General features: G+C 38.6%; 1 protein-coding gene across 6 annotated transcripts in view; it reads left to right on the top strand.

Moving 5' to 3' along the window:
* Positions 1–2582: 2582 nt before the first annotated feature.
* The window catches only part of NCOA3 (nuclear receptor coactivator 3), an 87999-nt gene continuing 65850 nt past the window's right edge, over positions 2583–24731 (top strand). For all 6 annotated transcript variants that reach the window (XM_030007839.2, XM_030007835.2, XM_041122171.1 and 3 more), the window contains exons 1-2: positions 2583–2714; positions 23884–23925. The gene's annotated coding sequence lies outside the window, so the exon portion shown is untranslated. The remainder of the gene's footprint in view (positions 2715–23883; positions 23926–24731) is intronic.

The following is a 24731-nucleotide window of genomic DNA, read 5'->3' as shown; positions in this document are numbered from 1 at the left end:
TTAAAAAAAATACTATCAATAGATGGAATGGAAAGAAATCTAAGCTTGTGTAAAACTTTTTATAAAGAGTGCTTGTTGATCATAGTGGGGTTTTTTTCTGTCTCTGAGCAGAGAACAATTAAACGGGCTGAAGAAACAGGATGATTTTCTTGCACTAATTGTCCAAGCAGAAATTAATCTTGGAAAGTTCAGGAGACAAATCAGTTATGTAGAGATGCCCATGTGGAAGAGAAAACATTTATTGGAGAAGAATAGATGACGGAAAATGGTGGCTGACTGGATTATTGTCACAATAAAAATGAATGGCAGTGTCCAAAAAGTGAGCTATGGGTCATGTTTCCTTAAGTCTGTGCTTCCATTGGCCTTTTTTTGACTGGGAAAATGTTTGGATCAGACTGGATTAAATTAGTAGGTTACATAAATTCAGCTTAAAGTCATGTATGTCTCTTGTGTACATCTTTGGCCAAATTTTTAATACATTTAGGCTTCTAAAGACTGCTTTAAAAGGAATATGCACCAGCAGGTGGAGCAAATAGATAAAAATGTTAAATGTTACAGTTCTACAGCTACATTTACTATGATCGGCTTTTAAGACAAGTATAAAAATTTGGGGGGGTCTTATTAATTTTTGTAGAGCATCACATATCAATGAAAAATGAGAGCACTTTATCACTGTATCCTTCATTATATAAAGTTAGAGCTAATTTTGAAGTTATGTGTTTATAATTGCTATAACAGAATCCAAAGGTTAAAAGGGGGAAAAAAAATGCACAGTATTTGTACTCTATTGACACCTGAAGTTCTGTATCAGTCTTGAGTCTAAGGTGTCATAGATGCAATGTAAGTATATAATTTGAAGACCTTATGGTCCAAATGGAAGAAATATGAATAACATGCAGTTTGCCCAAACAAAAAGAACCACAACATGATTAAAGTCCAATGTTACCACTGCCTCTCATTAGCCTATTCTTCCCTCCATACTTCCTTTGGTTTTGCCCTGATAAATGGTCTGTTATAATTCATAGTGGAAGAAGAGAACAACCTCCAGAAAAAGATTACCTGGAATGGAGGAAGTGGAATCATTAAACAGCAGACCTCACACTTTCGGGAAATGCAATAGGACCTCACTCCTCTTAAGGTACCCTAACAACATGAACTGTTTTCTGTTGTGATAACATGATAGGGAATCTGTATCTACCAGTTGGTTAAATTTGTGTTCATAAGTACAAATGGACATTTATAATTGATATATTCTTGTGTAGTATAACTGCAAGGTAAAATCTAAGGTGGAGCTTATTTTTCCAGAACTTGACATATTTTAATTTCTTCTATCTCTGGATATTTTTTGTGTATAATGCTTGTTTCAGAGTTAGCTGGAGGCTCATATTGTACCAGTAACTTGCTCATAGGAGCCCAACACTAGTATGACTTTTTTTTTTGGGGGGGGGGGGGGGTGGAGGGGGGGGAGGAGGGAATTACTGGAAGGTGTACTTAATGGCTTTACTTGTCTGTACATCTTGAATACTAATTGCGGCTATGGTCCTGTAATGAGCTCTCTATGAATAGCTTGGCAGGACTTAAGTCAATGCATTTTCATTGTTTCACACTTTATAAATTTTCAAAATAAAAAGAGCATTTTTATATGGCTGCTTTATGAGTACCTAAAACTGAGGTATACATTGTTCTCTACATACCCTGTTTTAGTCTGCAAAGTTTTAAATGCTCATTCTAAAAAAGTTTATGAAAATAGTGTTTATGCAAGCAAACTGTGGCATAGGAAGGTTATATTCTATAAGTCCCCAGTCCTTCATATCCTTGCCTTGCTTTTTTACAGATGGCAAGTGAACTGTTATGAGTTAGTTTGAAAACCATCTTCGATGCATACCTGCAGTAGAGAGTGACTGAAGCTATTACGTTCTTTTTTAACTTCTATCCTGATCTGTTTGCATTTTATTAAACATTTGCTTCAGTAGACTGGTTTTATTCCTTATTGAAATGGAAAAAATGGTGCTTGGTGTAGCAAATACTCCACAAACGTTATTTAGCTGTAACTTTCACCTCCGTGTTGTGATTGAGTGCTGTGTGTGGGGCTGACACCTTATTGTATCTTAATCCTTCGGGCGTATAAAACGGTCTTTATTAAGTACTGTATTGCCGTGACTCCGTGGACTACTTGCAGCTGCAGTGCTCGATACCAGGCACGCTGAGTGCAGTGCCAGCCTCGCGTTTAACCCACGGGCCTCTACGAGCGGCGTGGCTAGGCACGCTGCCGGGAGGGGCCTGCCGCGGGGAGCTTCCCACGGCACCGCTTCCTCGACCTCGTTTGGGACCGCTCTTCGGGGGAGAGCGCGGGAAAGCAGCGGCGATGCCGAGGAGCGGGCGCCAGGCGAAGCCGCGCCCGGCTGCCAGCCACCGGGCTGCGGCGGGAGAAAACCGGCGGGGCCCCTCCCCGCCCGGATCGGGCGGTGGCTCAGAAAACCGGCGGGCCCAAAGGGGTACTACAAGTACCGTGATGCCCCGCGCGGAGGGGTGTCCCATGAGAGCCCGCGCGAGGCTGTACTACAGGTCCCACAGTGCCTCGCGCCGCCCTGTGGCTCCTCTCGCGGAGGCTGGTTCCTATTTAAATCTAGGTAGCGAGGAAAATGGCGGCGAGAGGCTGAGTGTGGGGGAGACGGGGAGAAGGAGACGTAGCTGAGCTTTGGCTCCTTTCCCAGGTGAGTGGGGTTTGGAGGGAGGGAGTAACGAGTGGAGGGAGGAGAGTTCTAGTCGTGGTTCCCCTGCTTCTAGCGCTGGGGTGGGACTGGGATGGGGGAGGGCGGGCTGCCCCTTGCCGGGGAAGGGAGCAGCTTGGGGCTGGCCCTGAGGGGCGGCTCTCTTCTCTCCCTCTCGCCCCCCTCCCCAATATGGTTGTGTTTCCCTGAGGGGAGGAGGCAGGGCAGCGTAGACGGGTTGTGTGTGTGAGGTGTAATCCCAGGGCTGGGGATGAGAGGATTCCCAGGGCAGCGTGTAAATGCCTCTACCTCTTTCTAACCATTGTAACTTTAGCGCCGAGTGTAGTTAGAAGGGGGCATTCCTGAGGCAGTGGTGGGGGACTAGCGTGTTGAGCTGAAGGCTTCCCGGATCGCTCTGTGATGCATATCTAAGTAGGGTGAGTGAGTTTGGGTGGAGGTTCCTCCTGTAACAGTGAGAGCCTTGGAGTCGCTATGGGTTTGTGTTTAGAATCGTCTGACCCTCAGTTTCTCAGCCTGAGTAGAGTGAAATACCTGGGCTAGAATGGCCCTATCTGCCATTCATCTGGGTTTATCTGATACTGAGGCGGTTCCAAAGACCTTGTTATCTGCATTCTCCTTCTGATCATCCTGTAGCCTCGGTAAGTTTCAGGGATGACTTCTCTTGTCTCCTTGTCTCTGGTAATAAGGAAGGGGATGAGAAATACTGCAAATAAAAGGTTGATTTTCATGCCTCTCATGCATTTCTGCCTTGTAGCTGCAATGAAACTGTGCTGTTGAGGGATGGAGATGAGAGGTTGGTTGGTTGTTTTTTGGTTTTTTTTTTGTTTGTTTGTTTTTGGTTTTGTTTTTTTTGTTTTTTTTGGTTTTTTTTCCTGAGGCCATATACCACTGTAGGTGTTAGTGATTCTGGGGTATAAATGGGGTGAATATGGGTGGGGATGTTGTCTGAGGTTGACATAATTCCCAGAGTCCTCTTTGTTTGGTTCTAAAGTTGGTTCTGTTTGTGGTTTCTGCTACTACTCTTAAGCACAGTCAGGTTTTCTTTTAAAACAGAAGCTTCCCGCTTTGTCAGCTCATACACTGAACACAATTTTAAATACGTCTCTCTTATTCAGGCAGCATCTCCTTCCTTTTTAACCTGTTCAGAAAAAAAAAAAAAATCTGATTCTGCCTTTAAACCTTTAGATAAAAGTTAACAGAAAATATTATGTTGGATTCTATGTGGAATAACAAGAGAAAACTGAAGCAAATCTGGAAGTGTGAGAGACAGTAATGTCTAGCTATATAGTATCTATAATACAGTTAAAATGGACACTTAAAATTCTATCATCACTATTGGAAATATTTCACAAGAAAATATTTATTTTTACAACTTGTAAGAGCTGCTACACACGAGACAAAGATGTGTGTGTTCTAAATATACATACAAGATAGCTTCATCGTAACAAACAGTATCGGAGTGAAAGCCTCAGCATAAGAGCTTGGGTTTAGAGGAAACAGACAAAATTACATTGGGGGGGAGGGGTGTGTGTGTGTTGTTTTTTTTTTTTTTTTTTTTAACTAGACTGCATGATAACATACTAATTGCGTTTACTGTTAGCAGTTCTAATGGGCTGTTTAACTGACTGTTTTTCAAAATTTCATTCAACTCTGTTACTACTACTGTTTTGGTTTTTTTGGTGTTTTTGTTTGTTTGTTTGTTTTGGTTTTTTTATTAATACCAAAGGATTTGCTGCTGTGATATGAAGATAGAGCTTGGGAGATAGGGGAAGTGATAGCAGACAGAATAAACCCAGTATTCAGCCTCACTTTAAGTACCTTTCCTGATGACAGTGTGCTGTTTCTAGTCTGCTTTTATTTGGCATATGAGTTGTATGGGTTTTGGGTTGGTTGGTTTGATTTTTAATTCTTCATTTGAAACCCCTGGCTATTATTAACTTGGAAGTTTGCATTGTCTGCTTATCAATTTTTTGCATAGTATCACTGGGACTAATATATAGTTGAGACAAAATGCAGAGTAGGAAGGAGAAGGAAATCTCTTTTACGATAGAATATTATCTTTTGATCATGGGGTTTTTTTTCATTAATAATGAACAAGAAATTACAGTAAAAAACGTTCAAGATTAATTTCTATGTTACAATTGCATAGAAAAGGGTGGGTGGGTTTTTTTTTTTTTTTCTTTTAAAGAACCCTGAGAAAGAAAGTGTGTCTTGCTTATATTTGTCTGCAAAATCAAGCTATTGGTAGCATGTAAAATGATATTGGACACTACAGCCTGACACTGGAGGTTGCTTCAACTCCTGCATTTAAATGAGCCTCCCTCGAAGAGGTGATCTTGAATTACTGTATGATACAGGATATTCTGCATTATGTTCATGGAAGCTTTTTGATTATGAGTATTTAGAAGTATCTTAAATATTCTTCTGACTTGTTTTTATACTAAAAATGGAGGTGAGGAGGAGGGGAGGAATAGTATTCTTTATGCCAAGGATATGATAGGGTGGTGAAGAATATCTAAACCTGAATGCTGGGGCAGCATGCCTGTGTGCTTTTTTTCTCTGGCTAGATCTATTGATGTTTCTAAATGTAGTATATTAGGGAAGAGGCAATTGTGAAAGAATTTAACTGCTACTGATCTAAATCTGTTATGGAATATATTTCCACACTGATTTTATATGCTGCATTTAGTTAAGAGAAGGTACATCAAATCCTTTTCTACCCCATGTAAATGGGAGGTATACTTCAGATAGATCCTATTACTTTAATAATACTTTTAATTTAATTGGTGACTTTTATTTTTAGTCGACAGTTATCAATAAGCTGATTTTCTTTGAAGTGGAACAGAATTACCTTGCCTCCAAATTCAATCTCATGAGGGATGTTTAGTCTTTCGTGTGTGGAATTATTGTTGGTGAGGTTTTATGCTTTCAGATGTAGACACACATTTTTCTTTTATGTTGTCTAGAGCCAGCTCTATTTCTGACATTGTGCGGAGGTAAGAAAAAGGCAGTTGCTTAAGACAGCATGCTATTTAAATGAGAGGGAGAAGAGAGCAAGGGGGCCACCATTGACTTTCCAGGGTATAAGCAAAATGAGCAGTAAAACCAGACTTGTTACTGCTGATGATAAGCTTAGGATATGGTGTAAGTTGCTTACTTCTGAGGTTGTAGCTGCTTTTGCAATATACGAGAAGAGTGGAGGTGATAAGGTCAGCTCTACAGGTATCTAACTACCTTTAAGTGTTCCATGACTTTGTGTGCTTTGTGTGTGTGGTTGGGTTTTTTTGTGCTTTGGTTTGGTTTTGGTTGTGTGTCCCCTCCCCCTGGCCCCCCACTTTGTCACCTTCACTGTTAAATGTGAGCCTGTTCAGGTCAGGTGTAGCTAAACTGTTTGTCAAACATTCTTTGTTAGGTTATGGATCATTACCCTATTGGAAATCTTATTTTAAACCATCAAGTTAAGTTCTTTTTTGAAGATTACAAATGTGGGTAGTGTCATGACTTGAAGTCTAAAATCATCATAACTGCAGTTTATGGACGAGATTGTTCTGGAAAACTGAAAACACTGTACAAGTTCTCCAGAAAATGTTCTAATTGTTAGGTCAGGGCAAGCAATTTTTCATCCACGTTGTTACACATGTGGCTAAACTACATAGCAGTTTTGCCCTGATTTATCAGGTGCACCTGAGAAGGGGGGAGGAGGGAGAAGAGGAAGGCTGCAGAACAATATAGCTCTTATACTGCTAGCCATAATGACTAGCACCTGCATTAGCCTTGGCTGAGTATGACATTTTGTCACAAAGCCTGAACCCTTTACTGTTTCCACACTTCCATGCATGTCAAGATGTGTCAGAGCCATGGAATGAGATAATCTTGTATCACAGGTATACCCAGAAGGCCTTTTAGAGGCACATTTTCAAGGTATGTTTGTATATGTAGTTGCATGGAATAGTCTGTATGTGACTTCTGAGTTATGGAGATTTTTTTCTCCTTCTGTTCTCTGCTGCATGGAAACAAGAAAATTAGTTGCCTGCTTTTTCAAAGGCAACACGGAAACAGGTTGCATGGCTAAAAATGTTATCAATATAATGTGTTTCTCCTGGTAGTTGTAGCCTAACACTTCTCTCTCCCCTCCCAGCCCCAGCAGTGGTAGGAGAAGGACTGAGTGGAATAGGGCAGAAAGAAAAGGCAGAAGTACCTTTTATTTCCCTGGTCTCAGAGACTGTAAGGCTATTTAATGTATGGATGAAACTTGCTCTTTGGGATTTGCTCTGTTTGCCTAGAATTTCCACAGGGCTACATGTGTGGTTTTCCTCATGAACTTTTAGGTGAGGCAGAATAGAATGAGATACCCTCTTTTTTTGTGATTCCAGCAGCTTTCTCTCAGCAAACACAAATGGTAAAAATGAAATTTTCTGGAGCATTTTATCATTAGGCCATGCAAACATGGTTTTGAATGACACTGCAAATATCAAAGAACTAAGAATGGACTGTGTTCCCTTCAACAAATATAGTTAGTTCTTAAATTGTTTCTAATGGAAATCCTTTCTAATGTCTTCTTCAACTTGGGTTTTACTATAGTTACAAATCCATGTGGAAGAGCAGTTAGTGAATGCGGGAAAGGGAAAAAGAAATGATTCTTAGGGAAACCACCCAGACTAGGAAAAAGCAAGTCAAAATCTGTTGTCTAAAGACTGTTTACTAGTTGTTTTTGAAGAAAACAACTGGCAGATTAGGTGTTTGCCTGCCACTTTCAGTGTACCAGTGTAGAATAAAGCAGATCAGCATGTGTGTTCAAAACAATTGTAAGAGACTTTCTCGAAAGCTTACCCAGTTCGTTTAATGTTAAGCATTTGTTTTCAATGCTAGTGTTTGTCTGGGTCATATGTGCAACAGAACTGTAATGCAGGTAATGCAGTTCCTTTTTTTTTTTTTTTTTTTTTTCCCTAAGGCAACTGTAGCAAAACTGTTAATTCGTGTATTGTACTCCTTCCAAGTGTCTTAGAACACCCATTTATGTCTGTAGTTGATCACAAGCTAGACAAGACTTCAGTGTCACCGTGCTATGTCTAGGGAAGCATCTCTCTTCCTGTTACTGAACCAAGTCAGGTATAGTTGTGATGATATCGTGTGATGCTGTATTAAATTAATGTTTTCTTGGAGGTAAGAGATCACCTTTATATGACCATAGATATGTGTCATGGTTTAACCCCAGCCAGCAACTAAGCACCATGCAGCCACTTGCTCCCTCGCCCCCACCCAGTGGGATGTGGGAGAGAACTGGAAAAAAAAGTAAAACTCCATGGGTTGAGATAAAGACAGTTTAAGAGAATAGAAAGGAGGAAAATAATAATGATAATAATAATAAAATGACAATAATAATAATAAAAGAATTGGAATGTGCAAAACAAGTGATGCACAATGCAATTGCTTACCACTCGCTGACAGATGCCCAGTTAGTCCCTGCGCAGCGACCCGCCCCTCCCCAGTCAAGTCCCCCCAGTTTATATACTGGGCATGATGTCACATGGTATGGAATGTTCCTTTGGCCAGTTTGGGTCAGCTGTCCTGGCTGTGTCCCCTCCCAGCTTCTTAGGCCCCTCCAGCTTTCTTGCTGGCTGGGCATGAGAAGCTGAAAAATGCTTGACTTAGTCTAAACACTACTTAGCAACAACTGAAAAAATTAGTGTGTTATCAACATTCTTTTCATACTAAATCCAAAACATAATACTATACCAGCTACTAGGAAGAAAATTAACTCTATCCCAGCTGAAACCAGGATAATGTGCTAAATGGCCTTCTTTCTCTATACTCATCAATGGGTAAATTTGAACTTTAAAGGAAAAATATCTCTTTATTCCAGGTCATGTAGTATGCTTTTGTAAACAATTTAAACAGTATCAAATGCTTGTCATCTTTGCCTAATGAAGAGGGAGGATAAGAGCATTAAGTCAAAGGATCTGTCATAATGCTTAATGGGGAACTTTTTGAAGTGATTATTAGTGGCTTTTCTTTACAATGAAAGCTTTGTTAAATATGTTGGCTGTATCATAACTTTAACTCAGTGGTTTCAGGTAAGGCTTTAAAATACAAACTGTGCTGTCCCTTCGAGGCTTTCATAATATTAAGTCATGAGATATCAAGCCCCTGAGGAGGAGTTGGTGGAGACTTAACCAACCAACCCCCCCTCCACCCCCACAATTCTTGATTCTTTTAAAGCCAATATGGAGGTTTTAAACTCTTGTTTTTCTAGAAACCTGAACTTTCATAACTGTTGTTACAAACTTGAGAATTACTGTGTGTGTATATATATATTTTTTAAAGCTATAACTTGCTGATAATGTTCCTGATCTACCAGATGGTGCAATATTGAAATCTGTTAGCAATGGGCTGCATGGTAAAATCAAGCAGACTGTTTCTTATCCCATGCTTTTCTGAACTACACTGCAAAGCTGGCTCACTAGCACCAGCCACTGCAAAACTACTGTTGTAGTTCTCTTATGCGCTATTTTGGAGACTCGTCTTTTTATTAAAGCTTAAAAGAACAAGAGCATAATCTTGGGAAGAATGTGAAAAATAGTTGAAGTGTTTCTGATGTTTCACCATGCCAAAGAATGACTAAGCAATAGAAGCTTACAGTAGTGATGTACGTTTTTTTTTTTTTCCATTTTGCTTATCTGAAAGCCTCTGAATTTTTGTTTTTCTAAGTCTTAAGCAGGTCTGTTATTGCACTGAGCTCTAGCTAGAGCACAGTGCAATAAGATGTGAAGTGTTGTAGCTTAATGTGACTAAGCAGCTATTTCTACCTTACATTGGCAAATGAATAGTAAGGTCTAAGGGTGCTATTTTACTATTTACTTTCTATGTAAATGAGTGAAATGAAACTTTAAAAATCTTGTGACGACAGAATCTCTGGTATATATATGAGCTGCTTTCTTTGCTTGCATAAGCAGTAGTTCACTTTTTTTTTTTTTTAGATCTCTTATTCTTCTTTTTAAAAAGACTTTTAAATTATTGCTGTAGGTCTAGAAAGGAACCCTTCTAGACTGCATGGGTTTAATGTTTTGTTGTTAGCTCCCATTGGCCAAATATTGATGAGCTGAGTCATTTACATATAGATAATGGTGTGACGTCAAATCCAACTTCCAGTGCTGATTCAGCATGAAAAGTTTGGTTATAAAATCACTAATGAGCCAACTTGCTCAAAGTACATCAATCAGCTTCTGGTTGACTCTTATATAAATGATCTGTTTTTGCCTTGCACACTCAAATTCTAATTCTAACACCTCACTGATTGCCCTATGGAGTGTATTAATGTTTTAACATTGCTGATTTTGTCAAATACCCAAGTTGTGTTTTCATCACATTCTCTGAAAGCTAGTGAGTCCCAGGAAAAGGGAAACTTCCGTGCTGCCATCTTTTTGCTATTACATGTGTGTGAGTGGGTAGCAGCTAATGTAGTCTACTTGGATAAACTTTTTCTAAAACTTTTTAGACAACAGTTGAGTGTGTGCACACACACAATCAGTATGTGGAAGCACTGTATTGTTTCTTGGAAGCTTATGGAAGAAGTAGTAAAGGTTCAAAAAGTAATTTTTTCCTCTTATTCACAATGATGACTTTAAAATGGTTATCTGTTCTTAGCAGCTTACATCTTAAGGAGATGATTTAAAACAAAAATTTGTGACTTCTTTTTTTTGCCAGTGACTTGGATAGACTTTTCAGACCTCTTCCCCTGTAATTTTTTTTTTTTCCCCATAAAGGCTGGGCTAAAGAGGTTAGGCGGAAATAGGAAATTATGGCTTGTGTTGCACTTCCTTTTGTCCTCTGTCCATCTTTGCTGCTGCAATGAACTTAAGTAGACATAGCAGCACCTTTTGTTGTAGTACTCTCTTGGTTTTATCTTCTATGGAAACCTTTTTGATGTTCAGAGTGGAGATTTCTGGCTGAATGGACAGACCTCAGCATATGGCCTACTAGAGGACCACACTTTAGGTAATGCATGGATTTTTAGTCCTTTTAACCAGTAATTATAAGTAAGCCAAGCAAATGGTATTTTATAACTTCAGTGCTATAAGAGAGAATCCGTATGTCTTAACTACTTAAGAAGGAAGTTTAAAAATAGTTGCTCTAAGCCATACTCTGCTGTACTTCTCATTTAAGCATAGTTTTGTAGTAGCCTTTTAAACAAGAAAATCTAGAACAAATGGATTCAAGACATTTTAAAGGTATCTTATTTGGTTGTGTGCCACTTTGATGCCATGTGCTGGGGTGTGCACAGTTCTTGGTTTGTAAATAACTTATGTTTCCTTGTTTGAAAGTTTTAGTTTCCCATTAAAATCTCTGAATGGGAAATAACTTTTTTAGGCAGTAATTGATAGGATCCCTTCTTAATCAGTATTTAAAGTATTTATCTAGTCATAGATAGCTCTAAAGGCAACAAAAGCAAGAGTACTTTATCTGCAAATTGTTCTCTTGATTAAAATGGAACAAAACCAGCACCTCTGTTAAGCTAGAATGCCCATTTGATCCCCTCCTTAAGAAGAAGGCAGTCCTTTTGATCAGTGCACAGAAAACTGAAAAAAGAAAATATCTGCACTGGCTGGTGTACCTATGAAGACTTTTGTATTACACCTGTGGGTTTTCTGTTGAAGCCCCTAATCTTTTGGTGATGCATGTTTGTAGCTCATAAACAAGACTTGTAGAGGTGAGGTGTAGACCCAGTGCTAGCAAACTTGCCAGACTTGTATTGGCTCTGTTAGAGATCATAAGAAGGTAATAGGGATGACAAGTGGAATCCATTGAGATGTAAAATGAGTGGAGATATGAGGAAATTCAAGGAGAGCCATCACTTGATAGGGACAGAATAGCTTGCATTGTCATCCACTGTATTTTCTGTATGTACAGCTACAAGGTAGCTTTATCCTGAACTGTTCCTTCTTGTCTTACCCATCTATCTGTAGCTGGACCTCAAATGACCTCTATCAAGAGATTAATATGTAGTATGATATTTCAGCTTGGCAAAGCAATGCTTTTGGTATATTAGCAAAGTGCTTTCCTTCGCCTTCCATCTTAGCACTGCTTTATATCGAAACTTTTGCTTATTGTAAAGATTCCATCTAGGCAGAAGGGTAAGGTTGTTTGAGCTGTACATTTGAGAAAGCTTTTTAAAAATCTTTTAAAGCAGTGGAAATTTCCAGGCTTCACAGAAAAAAAAAAATTTTGAAGTTCTGGTCTAATAACTGCTTTGCAAGAAGAGAGAAATATGAAAAGGAACCGCAGACATTCTGGATGTCAGCCTGTGAAATTTTCCACTATTTCCTTTAATAACATCCAGGCATGCTTATATTGCTGGAATTTCAGTTAGAAGTCTCGTTCTGACTGAAACTTCAAGCTACTTGGTGAGCAAATGGTCCCTTGAAAATTAATTGTCAAGAAAAAAAGTTCTCACTTGTAAGAATGTGCATAAACCACTCCTATGCTGGGTATCAACTATTTATTATATTAATCTTGCCTTCAATTTCTTGTTTTACAGTTTGTGTTAACTGTTACTATTACTAGATGATCACTGCCAGGTGACAATCTGTCTTTTCTTGCTTCCAATAGTAATTCTAGACTAACATTTCCAATAAGGACTGTGTGTTGCTAAACTGGAAATCTTAATTTGTCATATCTTTGATATACTAAAGGAAGAAAGATATTAGGAAACATATGCCATTCTAATCATATTCTTTTGTAAAACAGTTAACTTTTTAATCCGTTTAATGGTTATTTATAAAATTATTGTAGCTTCAGATACATTGGTGAAAATCAAACTGAAGGGATCTACAGGTTCAACCTCATTTGTCTACCTTGAAGCTCTTTTCAGTTCTTCTTGTTTACCGAAAGGCTCCCTGACCTTTCTCAAAGATCTAGAGGACTCTGTACTTTGAATGTGCCTTGTCTTTCTGTCACTACAGATATTTATTGTTGACTTATGCTCTTTTGGGTTAGGGCCTAAAGAATCCTTTATATAATGGGTTGAGGGGTTTTTTTGCTTAAATGCTGAGGTGGGAGCTAAGGTGATATATTGTTCAAAAAGCAAGCAACATCACAACAAACTGACTTCTTTCCAGTATTAATTGAAAATATAAATACCCTTCAAATGCATTTCTGTGGAATGCTGTCTTTCCAAGGCAGTATGGTACACTTCCACAGCTCTCAAGCCAAGTCAGGGCTATTGTGCCTCCTTTTTTGTTACCTCTTCTCCCTTTGCTCTGGGACTGAGGCCCTTGCAAACAGGTTTAACTCAAAATTGTCCATTCTCTCCCTCCCACCAACAAAAAACCTGAAGCCCAAAACCAAACAAAACCACCCAGACAACTTCTGGCTGTCAGCTTACCCCTAGTTGCACAAACACCAGTACTAGTATAACAGAATGCATGGGGTGGGACTAGAGCAGCCATAGTCATATCAAAATATAAACTGAATGGAGTTCCTCTAAGACTGTGTTCCTGAAACAAATGTGTTATAGAAGACAGACTTAAGTGGTGCCTGGGTGTAGGAGAAATTCAGTACCCCTTGTCTACCCTGGGTCTGTAACTAGAAGGAGTTGGTGGAGTTACTAATTATGTATTATTACTGGTAGCTCCTTACCTATTGTATCTGCATTGGAAAACTAATTTCACTTAAATCAATAGGGATTGAGTAGATATATTGAGTGCTGTTCTGAAAACTGATGTTGAGAAACCTGCAAACATTTACTGTGTATTTGTTACTAGTTTAGTGCATATATGTATTGCTGAGCAGAATAACCTACTGAAAGGAGTAAGTACTGCAATAATTCTATTTTGGTGTAGAATTAATCTATCAAATGCATAACTTCTTTAGAGACTCAAGATCAGCAACCCCACGCTGTTGGGTCTAGGGTTGAAGAATTTTTAACAGGACTGTAGGATTAGAATGTATTTGGTTTTGTTATGAAAAATTTTTTTATTGTTCATTTCTCCTATGCTGTTGTAATTAGTGGTCCTTCATAGGTAATAAGGGACTTTATGGTTTCTAGGTTGAGGTTAAGGACTAAGAACAGCGAAGATCTTTAATAGCTGGTGATACATATTTCTAAATGAACTTGCAGAATAGATTGACATACTTGGCAGCTTTTATAGAATCAGTGCTTAATAATCTGCAGAGTCACTTAAGTTCTAGCTTTCATTTCCACAAAATCGAGGTTAAACTTTTTTTTTTGTCTGAAGATTTTTTTTTTTATAAGGAGACAAAAACAAAAGGGGAGGGGAGGACAGTACAGTACAAGTCCTGTGTACAGCTATGTCTTATACCAAGAGTGCCTTTGATGTCTAGGTCTAGATAGTTTCCAAAATTAACCTGTACAGCTAGGCCAAAATATACAACTATGTGCAAAGCTGAAGACAAGTTAATGTACTCTGATAAAAGTATGTTTACTGTAGGAAGCTATTGCTAAATAGAAACATACTCAATGTTTATATGAACACTTGTTCAAAAGGAATCTGTCAATGCCTGTACACAGATTGATAGGACACAGGTCAATTTAGAATATAGCCATCTTACCTGCAACTTCACAGAAATAATGCAAATGGGAAGAGTGGCACATAACAGTAATTGACAGGATCATCAATCTCAAATAATACTTTTTTGAGCCAAGGTGACAGTGTTTCCAGACCTCCAAAAGCAACACAGCTGAACCGTTTTGATTGGTAATTGAACTATAACACACAGTCACCAAAATAATTGATGTTTTTTTGGATTTAGGGCCCTGTTAAATTTCTGCTTAGTATTGTCTGGGAACTTTTTTCCTGTTTTCTGTCTACCTTTAGGTTACAGTCGGCCAGGTTTCGGGGCAGGTACTTGACTGACTAAATTAACTACGGACCAGACTCTTTAGATTGGAGTGTCCAAAAGCCTGTTTTAAAGTGTATGACTTTACTTCTAACTGGAATTAACTCTTAGCTGATACACAGATTCCACTGGTATGGAGGTTTAACAAATGTTTTCCTTTATGATAAGGTCAAACCCATGAAGTAAGCTGACTTTATCAGAGGCAGAGCAGTCCTAGCTCTTGTTTTTAATTAGAATACACAAATGTTTTACTTATAATAGAATCTTTTGAACATCAACAAACTATGAAACTTATATGATTGGCCTTTTCTGCTGGTTTGAGTTTAAGAAAAAGATGGGTCTTGAAAGTTTAGTTTTAAAGTAAACTTTAATGTCTGACTGCTAGGTTGTTATAATTAACTGACTTATTCTGTTCAGTAATCCTTTCTCTTTAAACAGAAATGGTTCTACTGAACATTTCTGTTAACTAGCACTCTTCAGTTCTAGATGTTTCATTTTTATTGACACTTCAGTAATGATTCACCTTTTGCTTCCTCTTTCAAAGCTTACAAGAACTAGTAGCATGCCATGTAGAGAAAATCCCTTTGGGGCAATGCTATTCCTTAGTGCCAAGTTGGTTTGAAAGTTTATTCATGGTGATGAGGTTGCACAGGTGAGACTGAGAATATTCTGGCATGCAAAAATAATCCATTGTGCTTGCATTTTGCATTAAGTTTGACACAGTAGGGCTTCATAAAGTTTATTTGTATTAGAGAGTCTGAGAAAAGACAACAAACTTTTAGTTATGTGCTATTGCAAGCTTTCTTCAGTAGACTCATTTCCTGGACCAAGGACTGCACTCTGAATTAACACACTGAGTAGCTTTAATTTTCAGTAGTGCATTATTTTAGGGTACTTTATTTACCTCTTGCACTGTGCAGACTTGTATAGCCTTAGTCACTTGTATTCATGCAGAGTATCCAGTGTCTACCACAGCACAAGAGATATTTGAAATAATTCTAAAAAAAAAAAACCCAAAACCTAGTAACTTCTTCCTTAAATATTGAGACACTAATACAGGGTAGATGTACTTATTATGGATCTGTTGCACCAGATTGGTGGTGTCAGCTGAGGATGTACCACATTTGTGGTGGTGTTACTATGGCAACTGCCTTCCAAGAGCTGTCTCAAGGTCACTCATCAGTTGTAGCCTGGAGTGCTTGCTGCTTAAGCAAAATATCTACACCAAACAATTCAGGAAATGATCATTCTGCTTTGAGAAAGCAACAATAGGGATGCAAAGCAGTATTTTATTTTTGGGTTGAGGGAAAGGAGGTTCTCTTTAATTAGTCTGTGTATTTGTCCATCAGATATTTGAAGACTCTTAGAAGCATTGAGGGGCAGTTTTTAGTTGAAATGTAAATCATAAGTAATCTAGTATCAGTGACATGAAAATTGTCTTATTTAAAAGGAAAACAAAGCAAAATAGAACCTGTAGAAGCTGAAGAACTTTAATAGAAATTGGTGACCAAGCCTGAAGTTTATGGAGCAAAAATGACTGCCTACACTGGTGAAAGTTTAGACAAGATGGTGAAAACCTATGCAGAGTTGAGGATTCAGAGCTTCTTGTACTTAAGGGCTTCTTTTATGAAAGAATGCATTCTCACATCTAAATCCTTGTGGATGTAGTTAATGTCATATACACTTGGCAGCATTTTCAGTCTAATGCACAGTGATTCAGAGATAAGGCTAGAAAAGGGGTTGTTCATGAAGTTGATCTTATGTCTGAGGTTACAAGAGATTTTATTATACTACATGTGTAAAATTGAATCCACTAGACTAGAACTTGAGTAGAATGACAAAGTGCTCTTTCCTTCGTTTGGATAGTTGCCTCACTAGTAAAAAGCTACTAAGTTTTATGTGGCTTTTTGTTTGGTTGGTTTTCCTTTTTGGATTTAAACTAGCTTTTCCTCTTTCCTCTTGCATCATTTCATGGATTAAACCAGTAGTATGATAGCAACAGAAGCAACCATTAGATTCAGCAGTTGATACTGTGGCTGACTATATCTCAAACCTCTTTCACAAAGTGGTAAGCTTTTGTTTTGAGAACTTAATGTATTCAAATGGCAATTTAATCCCTCCTTTTGCTTTTTAGGCTGAACAAACTAAGTTCTTCTAGCTTGCTCGCAAAAACATGTATTACCTGGTCTCCCCCACAGACTTGTTCTTTAACTTGTGATTAGTTTGTAGGTTTGGGGAACATTATTTCCCAAGTGCATGATTTCATAGAATCATAAAGTGGTTTGGGTTGGAAGGGATCTTAAAGATAATTTCATTCCAATGCCCTGCCATTCTAACACCTTCCACTAAACCATGTTGCTCAAAGCCCCGTCCAACCTGGCCTTGAACACTTCTAGGGATGGGGCATCCGCAACCTCACCAGGCAGCCTGTTGCAGTGCCTCACCACCCTCACAGTGAAGAACTTCTTCCTCACATCTAATCTAAATCTACCCTCTTTCAGTTTAAAGCCATTACCCCTTGTCCTATCGCTACATGCCCTTGTAAAAAGTCCCTCTCTGCCTTTCTGGTAGGCCCCCTTTAGGTACTGGCAGGCTGCTATGAGGTCTCCCCAGAGCCTTCTCTTCTCCAGGCAAAACAACCCCAACTCTCTCAGCCTGTCTTCATAGGAGAGGTGCTCCAGTCCTCTGATCATCTTGGTGTGCCTCCTCTGGACTCACTCCAAAAGGTCCATGTCCTTCCTATGTTGGGGGTCCCAGAGCTGGACACAGTACTGCAGGTGGAGTCTCACGAGAGCAGAGTAGAGGGGGACAATCACCTCCCTTGACCTGCTGGTCACTCTTCATGCAGCCCAGGATACAGTTGGCTTTCTGCGCTTTGAGCGCACATTGCCGGTCATGTTGAGCTTCTTGTCAACCAGCACCCCCAAGTCTTTCTTCGCAGGGCTGCTCTCAATCCACTCATCGCCCTGCCTTATTTGTGCTTGGGATTGCCCCAACCCATGTGCCTTGTGCTTGGCCTTGTTGAACTTCATGAGGTTCGCACAGGCACACCTCTCAAGCCTGTCAAGGTCCCTCTGGATGGCATCCCTTCCCTCCAGCGTGTCGACCACCCCACACAGCTTGGTGTCGTTGGCAAACTTGCTGAGGGAGCATTCAATCCCACTGTCCATGTCGCTCACAAAAATGTTAAACAGCGCCGGTCTCCATACCAACCACTGAGGAATGCCACTTGTCACTGTGGTCTCCACTTGCACATCAACCCATTGACTGCAACTCTTTGAGTGCAACCATCCAGCCAATTCCATAGCCACCAAGTGGCTCATCCATCAAATCTCTGTCTCCAATTCAGAGACAAGGATGTTGTGTGGGACAGTGTCAAATGTGTCGTGCAAGTCCAGGTAGTTGATGTCCGTTGCTTTTCCTTTATCCTCCAACGCTGTAAGCCCGTTGTAGAAGGCCACCAAATTTCTCATGCATGATTTGCCCTTAGTGAAGCTGTGTTGGCTGTCACCAATCACCTGGTTAGTTTTCATGTGCCTTAGCATAGTTTCCAGGAGGATCTGCTCCATGATCTTGCTGAGCACAGAGGTGAGACTGACCGGCCTGTAGTCCCCTGGGTCTTCCTTTTTTCCCTTTTTAAAAATGGGAGTTATGTTTCCCCTTTTCCAGTCAGTAGGAACTTCCCCAGACTGCCACGACTTCTCAAATATGATGGCTAGTGGCTTAGCCACTTCATCTGCCAGTTCCCTCAGGAACCGCAGATGCATCTCATCAGGTCCCATGGACTTGTGCACCTTCATATATCTCATACTAAGAAATACTTTACAGAGCTGTCCCCAGAATGATTTCTGTTAACATCTCTGGAGCTGTGGGCCAGGAGTCACTTCCTATAGCGTGATCTAGATTTGCTGCCATTCTCCAGAACTGGTTTTGGAGATGTCTATTTGTCAATAAACATAACCAAGACTTAAGTCTTGTCTTGGAGACCTTTAAGAGTTGGGATTGGTTGGAATTTTTATACAAGTAGGTTTGATAATAGTTGTCCACAGAACCCAAGGAGCTCCATCCTTGGGAGTACTATTAGTACTACACAGAAATGATAGGTGACTGGTACTTCTATTTGTAGATTAACAGGATGAACATAAATTTAAGGAGGGAATGAAAACATAAGAGCTAAGGATATCAGGTTAGTAATCCGGTCTCCTTTCACTCTCAGTAAAACAAGCCTAGACTGTAGTAAGAGTGTGGAAAAAAGTCGTATATTCAAACTGTTGGTAAAAGGAGGTTAAGAAAAATCTCTGCCTTATTAAGGTTGGTCTTTAAGAGGCATTTGTGTTAAGTGTCTGTATATTTTCCTCCAAAGTAAGCAGTCTGTTCAAATGTTAACACACACTATAGCGTGAAAATTAACTAGTGTATCCATTGCTATAGTGTGAGGCCATAGCAAGAGAACAATTTTTACCCGTGCCACAGCACAGATGTTTCCAGGGCATGATACACAAGTCATTTCCACATGATATGAAGTAGTGACATATACAAGCACTTCCTTGTCTACAAAATAAACAGTCTTACACAGGCAGCTAAGAAATTGCACATAGGGAAGTATTTACTGGGAGATGATTTGAGTCACAGTGCTGGTATCTGCATCACTAATTACTAGGGACGTGCTTGCAGTCTGAGGTACAGGCTTATCACCTCAGAGCTGTCATTGCAGTCCTCTAGCTGTGCCACCACAGGATCGCTATTTTGTTGCACTGGTCTGTGAGCCTGTGCTGAGCTCCATGGTTAAGTTTATCCAGATTGCAAACTGAATTCTTGCTGAATGCAATGTCTTGGCTACACTCACTGCTGGTAAAAGGTAACTTCAAAGCTACCTAAAGCATATTCACACAAATTTCATTAAAAGAAACCATTGTAGAGTGGATGTTATTATCTGCTTAAGAGAAAAGTCAGATTTGTATTTCACTTCATGTGCACTCAAGAGGGTTTTCTGAAAGTAAACAGGCTAGACTTGTTAGTCAGACTTACACCTGTGTTTTTGATGGTATTTTACAGTATATTATTCCTATTTAAGAACTCTCCAAGAGTTCATGGGAGAAACAGTCTGATCTTCCACAGCTGTTAGATTTCTTGAGGATGCAGCTATTTGATATCTTTTAACAAAAGCAGGTGAGATAAGATCCTAGACAGTGGCAATGTTTTATTCTAAGTATATATACTGGCTATAGCCAAAATAGACTCAAGTTTAGCTACATTAATTGCCTCAGCCACTTTGAAAGTTTTTTCTTTGCAGTTAGCAAGGCTGTTTCAACTTTCTAATGTAATATTTTGAACAAAAGGTTGGATACTTTCCTATAGTGATACTGACTCCCTTGAAAGTTTCTTCTATTACGAAGCCTTGCTATTTAGTAATTCCAATCCAGTCTAGACTTGTTTTTTCTGGAATAATAAAAAACTTGCAAATCTTCCAGGCTTTTCTTCCTCCCCGAATAAAGTTAGTAAGGCACTTCACCACAGATTGATTCATTTAGAAAAGATTTTAATGTACTGTTATTGTTAAAAACAACAAAAAACCCACCCTGCCAACAAAAAAAGCCTGTGCATGAAATGGAATGTTTCTCTTCTAGAGTTACACTGGCTCCATAGTATCAACAGTGGAAAAAAAAAAAGTAACTAACAGCCCTGGAGAGACTTTAGCTGCATCAGTTGAAACAAGGGTACAGCTAGGGCTATTGGTTAGTCTAAAACAAAAACAAAACCCCACCCACAAAAACACCACGAAAGAATACAGCTGAAAAGTGGCTTGTTCTAACTTGCCTAGTATATTAAAGTAGCATTTTTAGCATATTCATGTGAAATTAAAGGCCTCACCTCTAAACTGGGGATTTCAGAAACTGTTCTGACTCTCTGTATACTTGCATAGGAAGTCCTCATGCATTTCAGTATTACTTTCAAGAACCTGAGGGGGCATGGGGCACAATTAAGCAATTGCTTAAGTTCTTAATAGAAGATTGGCCACCATCAGTTAGTTTATAGCTGATATTATGTAGCTGGAAGAATTTACATTAAGATTTGTTACATAAAACAATATTGTAAACATGTTTTGCAGAACAGATGAAGCAGCTTTAATATTAAAACTTTATTAACTCTCATGAGAGGCTACACCAAGTAGATTCAGCCAAAATGGCTAGTTTTGTACCACTGGCACTTTTTTTGAACGAAGTCTGGAACAGGCCTAAGGTGTAAAGCTCTTTACCTGCATTTCTAATCAACTTAAATTTCTTCATTGGTAGCTATCTTAGCAGTTCTTTCCTCATTCTAAGTCCGAGAAGAATTTCTTGACAAAGTCTGCTAGAATGTGGCATTATCTTGAATCTGCTTCGCTCCGTGCACTCAGTGCTTGCAGTCCTAGATCATATCTCTGTTTGTCAAAAAGCTAGAGAAACAGAAGGACAAAGCACAGATCAAGAGTCAGATAAAACACAGAATACTGAAGTGCTTTAATAATTTTAGATAAGCAGAAAATACAGCTTTTAGAATTAAGATGTTTTGGTTGTTTTCTGTTTGGGATAATTTGTTTATCTTGGTTTTGCTGCCATATATCCAGGTGTGACTGAACTGTCTCCAGGCAAAAGTTTACCACAACACTTTTCTATTGCTCTAGCTACAAAGATATTACTGTCATCTTGGAAATGTTAAGTTCTGTATTAGTTACAGTTTATCACGACAGACTAGAGGTTACTGATGTCAGAACTGGCAGAAGTTAGTTTAATTCTCTCAGAGAAAGTAAGTTATTACTTACATGCAATAAAATAACATGGAGATGGCCACTAATTCACTGTTTTGCTAGTAGTCATCTGAAAGATTTTAATATCTGCCATATGCATACAAATGTGTTATAGTCTCTGCTAGTGCTAACACTAACTCTAGGAAAAACAGGTAGTTCTTATGCCCCAGACTTCCTGAAAGATTTCTGGCCTCTAAACAAGGCTAACTATCATGTGATATGGGTGCTCACATATATGGAAGTGCTCAAAACCAGTCTGTTATCTCTTGAAGACAAGCAGATGCTCATGCCTCTTCCCTATTTGTTAGCATCCTTGAAATGCAGAAGTATTGGGCTTGTTTTCAAAGGCATTGTCTTTCTTTCCATTCACTATTGTGTAAACTCTTTTTTTCTTAGTAAGTCAATCATGAGATTGTCAGGGTTGGTTTGATCTTGTGAAATGCTTTAAAAAGTATCTTCAGCAGGTCTTACAGCAGTGTCCTAAATTTTACTGTTAAAAACCTATGCTAAAGGAATTGTTCCATTAGTGTCAAACTATGTGGATGTGAAGACTACATTTCTCTGTGAGTTAGAGCAAAGGGGGAGTCCAGAATTTTTATTTTAATTTTAGAATGAAACTTATGTAGCACACAATTATTATGAAAAAATAATAGCAAGCAATTAATTACTACTTTCTAAAGCAATCTGTAAGCCTTGATTTGGTATACTGTGACAATGGGAGTTTACATTAGTTGGCTAGGTCTAATTAACTGAATTATTTTGGGGGCTAAAAATTTATTATTTAAATTCATTTCTATATCAAACTAACTTCCTAGCTGCTTCTAATCCTTTCTCAAATATTAAGTTACTGCTAATGAGAAGGGACTTGACTAAAGTTAAAAATAGAGCATGTTGAACTTGACATGAACCTTAATATCTTTTCCAGCTTTTACAAGGATTGTATTATGAATTGTGTATTGTTTAGTTGGTTTCTCACTGTTTAAAAGTATTGAAATAAACTGTGTATTGTGAAATAAAGCTGCTGTCATTGCTTTGTTACATTTTGGATATCTTATCTAAATGTTACTTTACAAATTTGATGCAAAGTTCAAGCTTGGAGATGGGATTTTGAAGTCTTACTAAGACTTGGTTTGGTTTGGGGGTGATGGTGGTTGTTTTTTTGTTTTTCCTAAAGGCAAAATATATTGCTGAAGAAATAAGACAACTGAAATGTGTTTATTGTCAAAGCCTAAATCAAACTTGTTTTGTTTACTTGGGCTTTGGATAAAGCAAGTACAGCAGATCAGATATTCCACTATATGGCGTTTGTTACTACAGCCTTACAGAAGTTTCCAGTGTTCTTTGAGCTTGGTTTTACATAGAATTTTCTTCTGCTTATTGTAAATTCATTTATTGACTTAACTGATAAGTTTGCTAATTACGTTATAGATATAAGACTGATCTTGACTAAAACAATTCTGCAAAGCTTATTATGTGAAGATTTGGTAAACTTTTAAAGAAAACATCTCTCTCTAATACTACTTATTCTGGGAGTAGGTCCTAATAGTGGCTTGCCTACCTCTGATCTTTTATTCTTGTACTCTAAGAATGTAGATTTGGTAACTACAGGTAATAATTACAGTCACTGTCAGAGTGGTCATTGAAGAAGAAACGATGGTGATTTAAGGGAACTTTCTCTTCTGGGTGAGTGGCTGTATGTATGCCTAGCACTTGATTTGGGAGACTTGTCCTTATTCCGAGTGATGCTTTTGTCTTTATGCCTAGTGATGTACTTAAGGGAGAAGCAGGCGTGCTATAACCAATAGATTTTTGCCCAATTTTCTTCTGCTCAGTAGGAAAAAACAACTCCGAACTAATTATTCTGTCAAAATGACAGACCAGTGCTAAGCAGTGTTAAAAGGTTGAGTGTTGTGAGTTATCAGTGAAGAAAAAGAATACAAAATTGAAAATAACATATTATCATACACTCATGTTATGCCTTCCTCTTGAGTATAAGTAATTGTGGCCTATGCTGTATCAAAAGTGTACAATGGACTTTATCTTTCTCTGTATTTTTTTTTTTAAAGATCAAAGCTAAAATTTTTTTATGAGAAACAGCATTTGCCAGGACTTCCACTTCTCTGCTTTTCTTTTTTTTTTGGCTTGAGAGTACAAGGCGGATCTATACAAAATAACCACAAGTGTCATGGAAAATCAACAGGAAGAAAGTGTTTTCCTCTTCAGTCATTTCATTATTTATTCTCCTCCTCCTCCTCCTTATTATCAGATGGCAGAGTTAAAAATAAAAACCTGATACTTTCACACAGTATAGAGCTTAACTACAGAACTGATTGCCACAGAATATTTTAGCTGTATTAATTTTCATGGGTTCAAAAAGAAATTTATATAGAAGAGAAATCCAGCTGCTGGGAAACTCAGTCTTTTTGAACCAGGAAATTCCAGAGCTGTAGATTGTGAAGTTTGGGAGTGTGCTGAAACACATTCATATGCTTACCTTTTTCTTTCTAGGCATTCCTACTGGCTTCTTTTGCAGAGAGAACACAGTGCTAGGTAAGTCTTCTGTTTGACTTAATTGTCCAGGACTACTTTGATTTATGAGAACTGATCCAGAGAAAATATTGATATTTACAGGGTTAGGAAAAGAGAGAAAATAATTTCAATTCACTTAGGAAAATAAAGGTATTTTCTTATGTTCTATATTAATATTGTGTATAGTTTGCTCTCCTCCACCTCCCTTAAACTTGAGGAAATGTGTGGTATGACCAGGCCTCAGCATGTATGGTAGTATCTAATTCTAATAGGCTTTTTGGGGGATGCTTGGGCCATTAAAGGATGTTGCTCTTAAAAGTTGTGGGACGGAGTGGTAGCATGCATATGTGTATATATCTGCCTTTAGGTTTTAATTCTTTGTATCACTGATACTAGAGTTTTCTTCTTTCTGAAGTAACCAATGATGTGAATACTTTGCTCAGAACAGTTCTTTTGAAACAATGGTGACGAAACAGGATTTCTTAGCTAAAGCTGCTTTGGGCCCAGAGTGGATATGATGCTAATCACTGCTGGGTTTTGTTTGGTTGTTTTTTTTCATCATAACTTCAGTACTCAAATACATAGCCTTCAATACTCAAATAGATTAATGTGTCAAGCTCTATACCTGTTGCTTGAGAGTAGTAAAACTGATAACTTGTCTGGACATTCCATTCAGTGGGATTTTGGTCTCAAGAAAGGAAGCACCTCCTTCAGAGTAACCTTTTGTGATAAGACCAACCTCTTTGCTCTGCAGTTTAGCAGGTGCCCTGAAATAAAATTCAAGCGAGCTGGCTTGGTTAAAATAAGGTAAGGTTAAAGCAAAATGA

The sequence above is a fragment of the Aquila chrysaetos genome, chromosome 3, assembly GCF_900496995.4.
Source record: "Aquila chrysaetos chrysaetos chromosome 3, bAquChr1.4, whole genome shotgun sequence".
Lineage (NCBI taxonomy): Eukaryota > Metazoa > Chordata > Aves > Accipitriformes > Accipitridae > Aquila > Aquila chrysaetos.
This window is presented reverse-complemented; position numbering and strand designations above follow the sequence as displayed.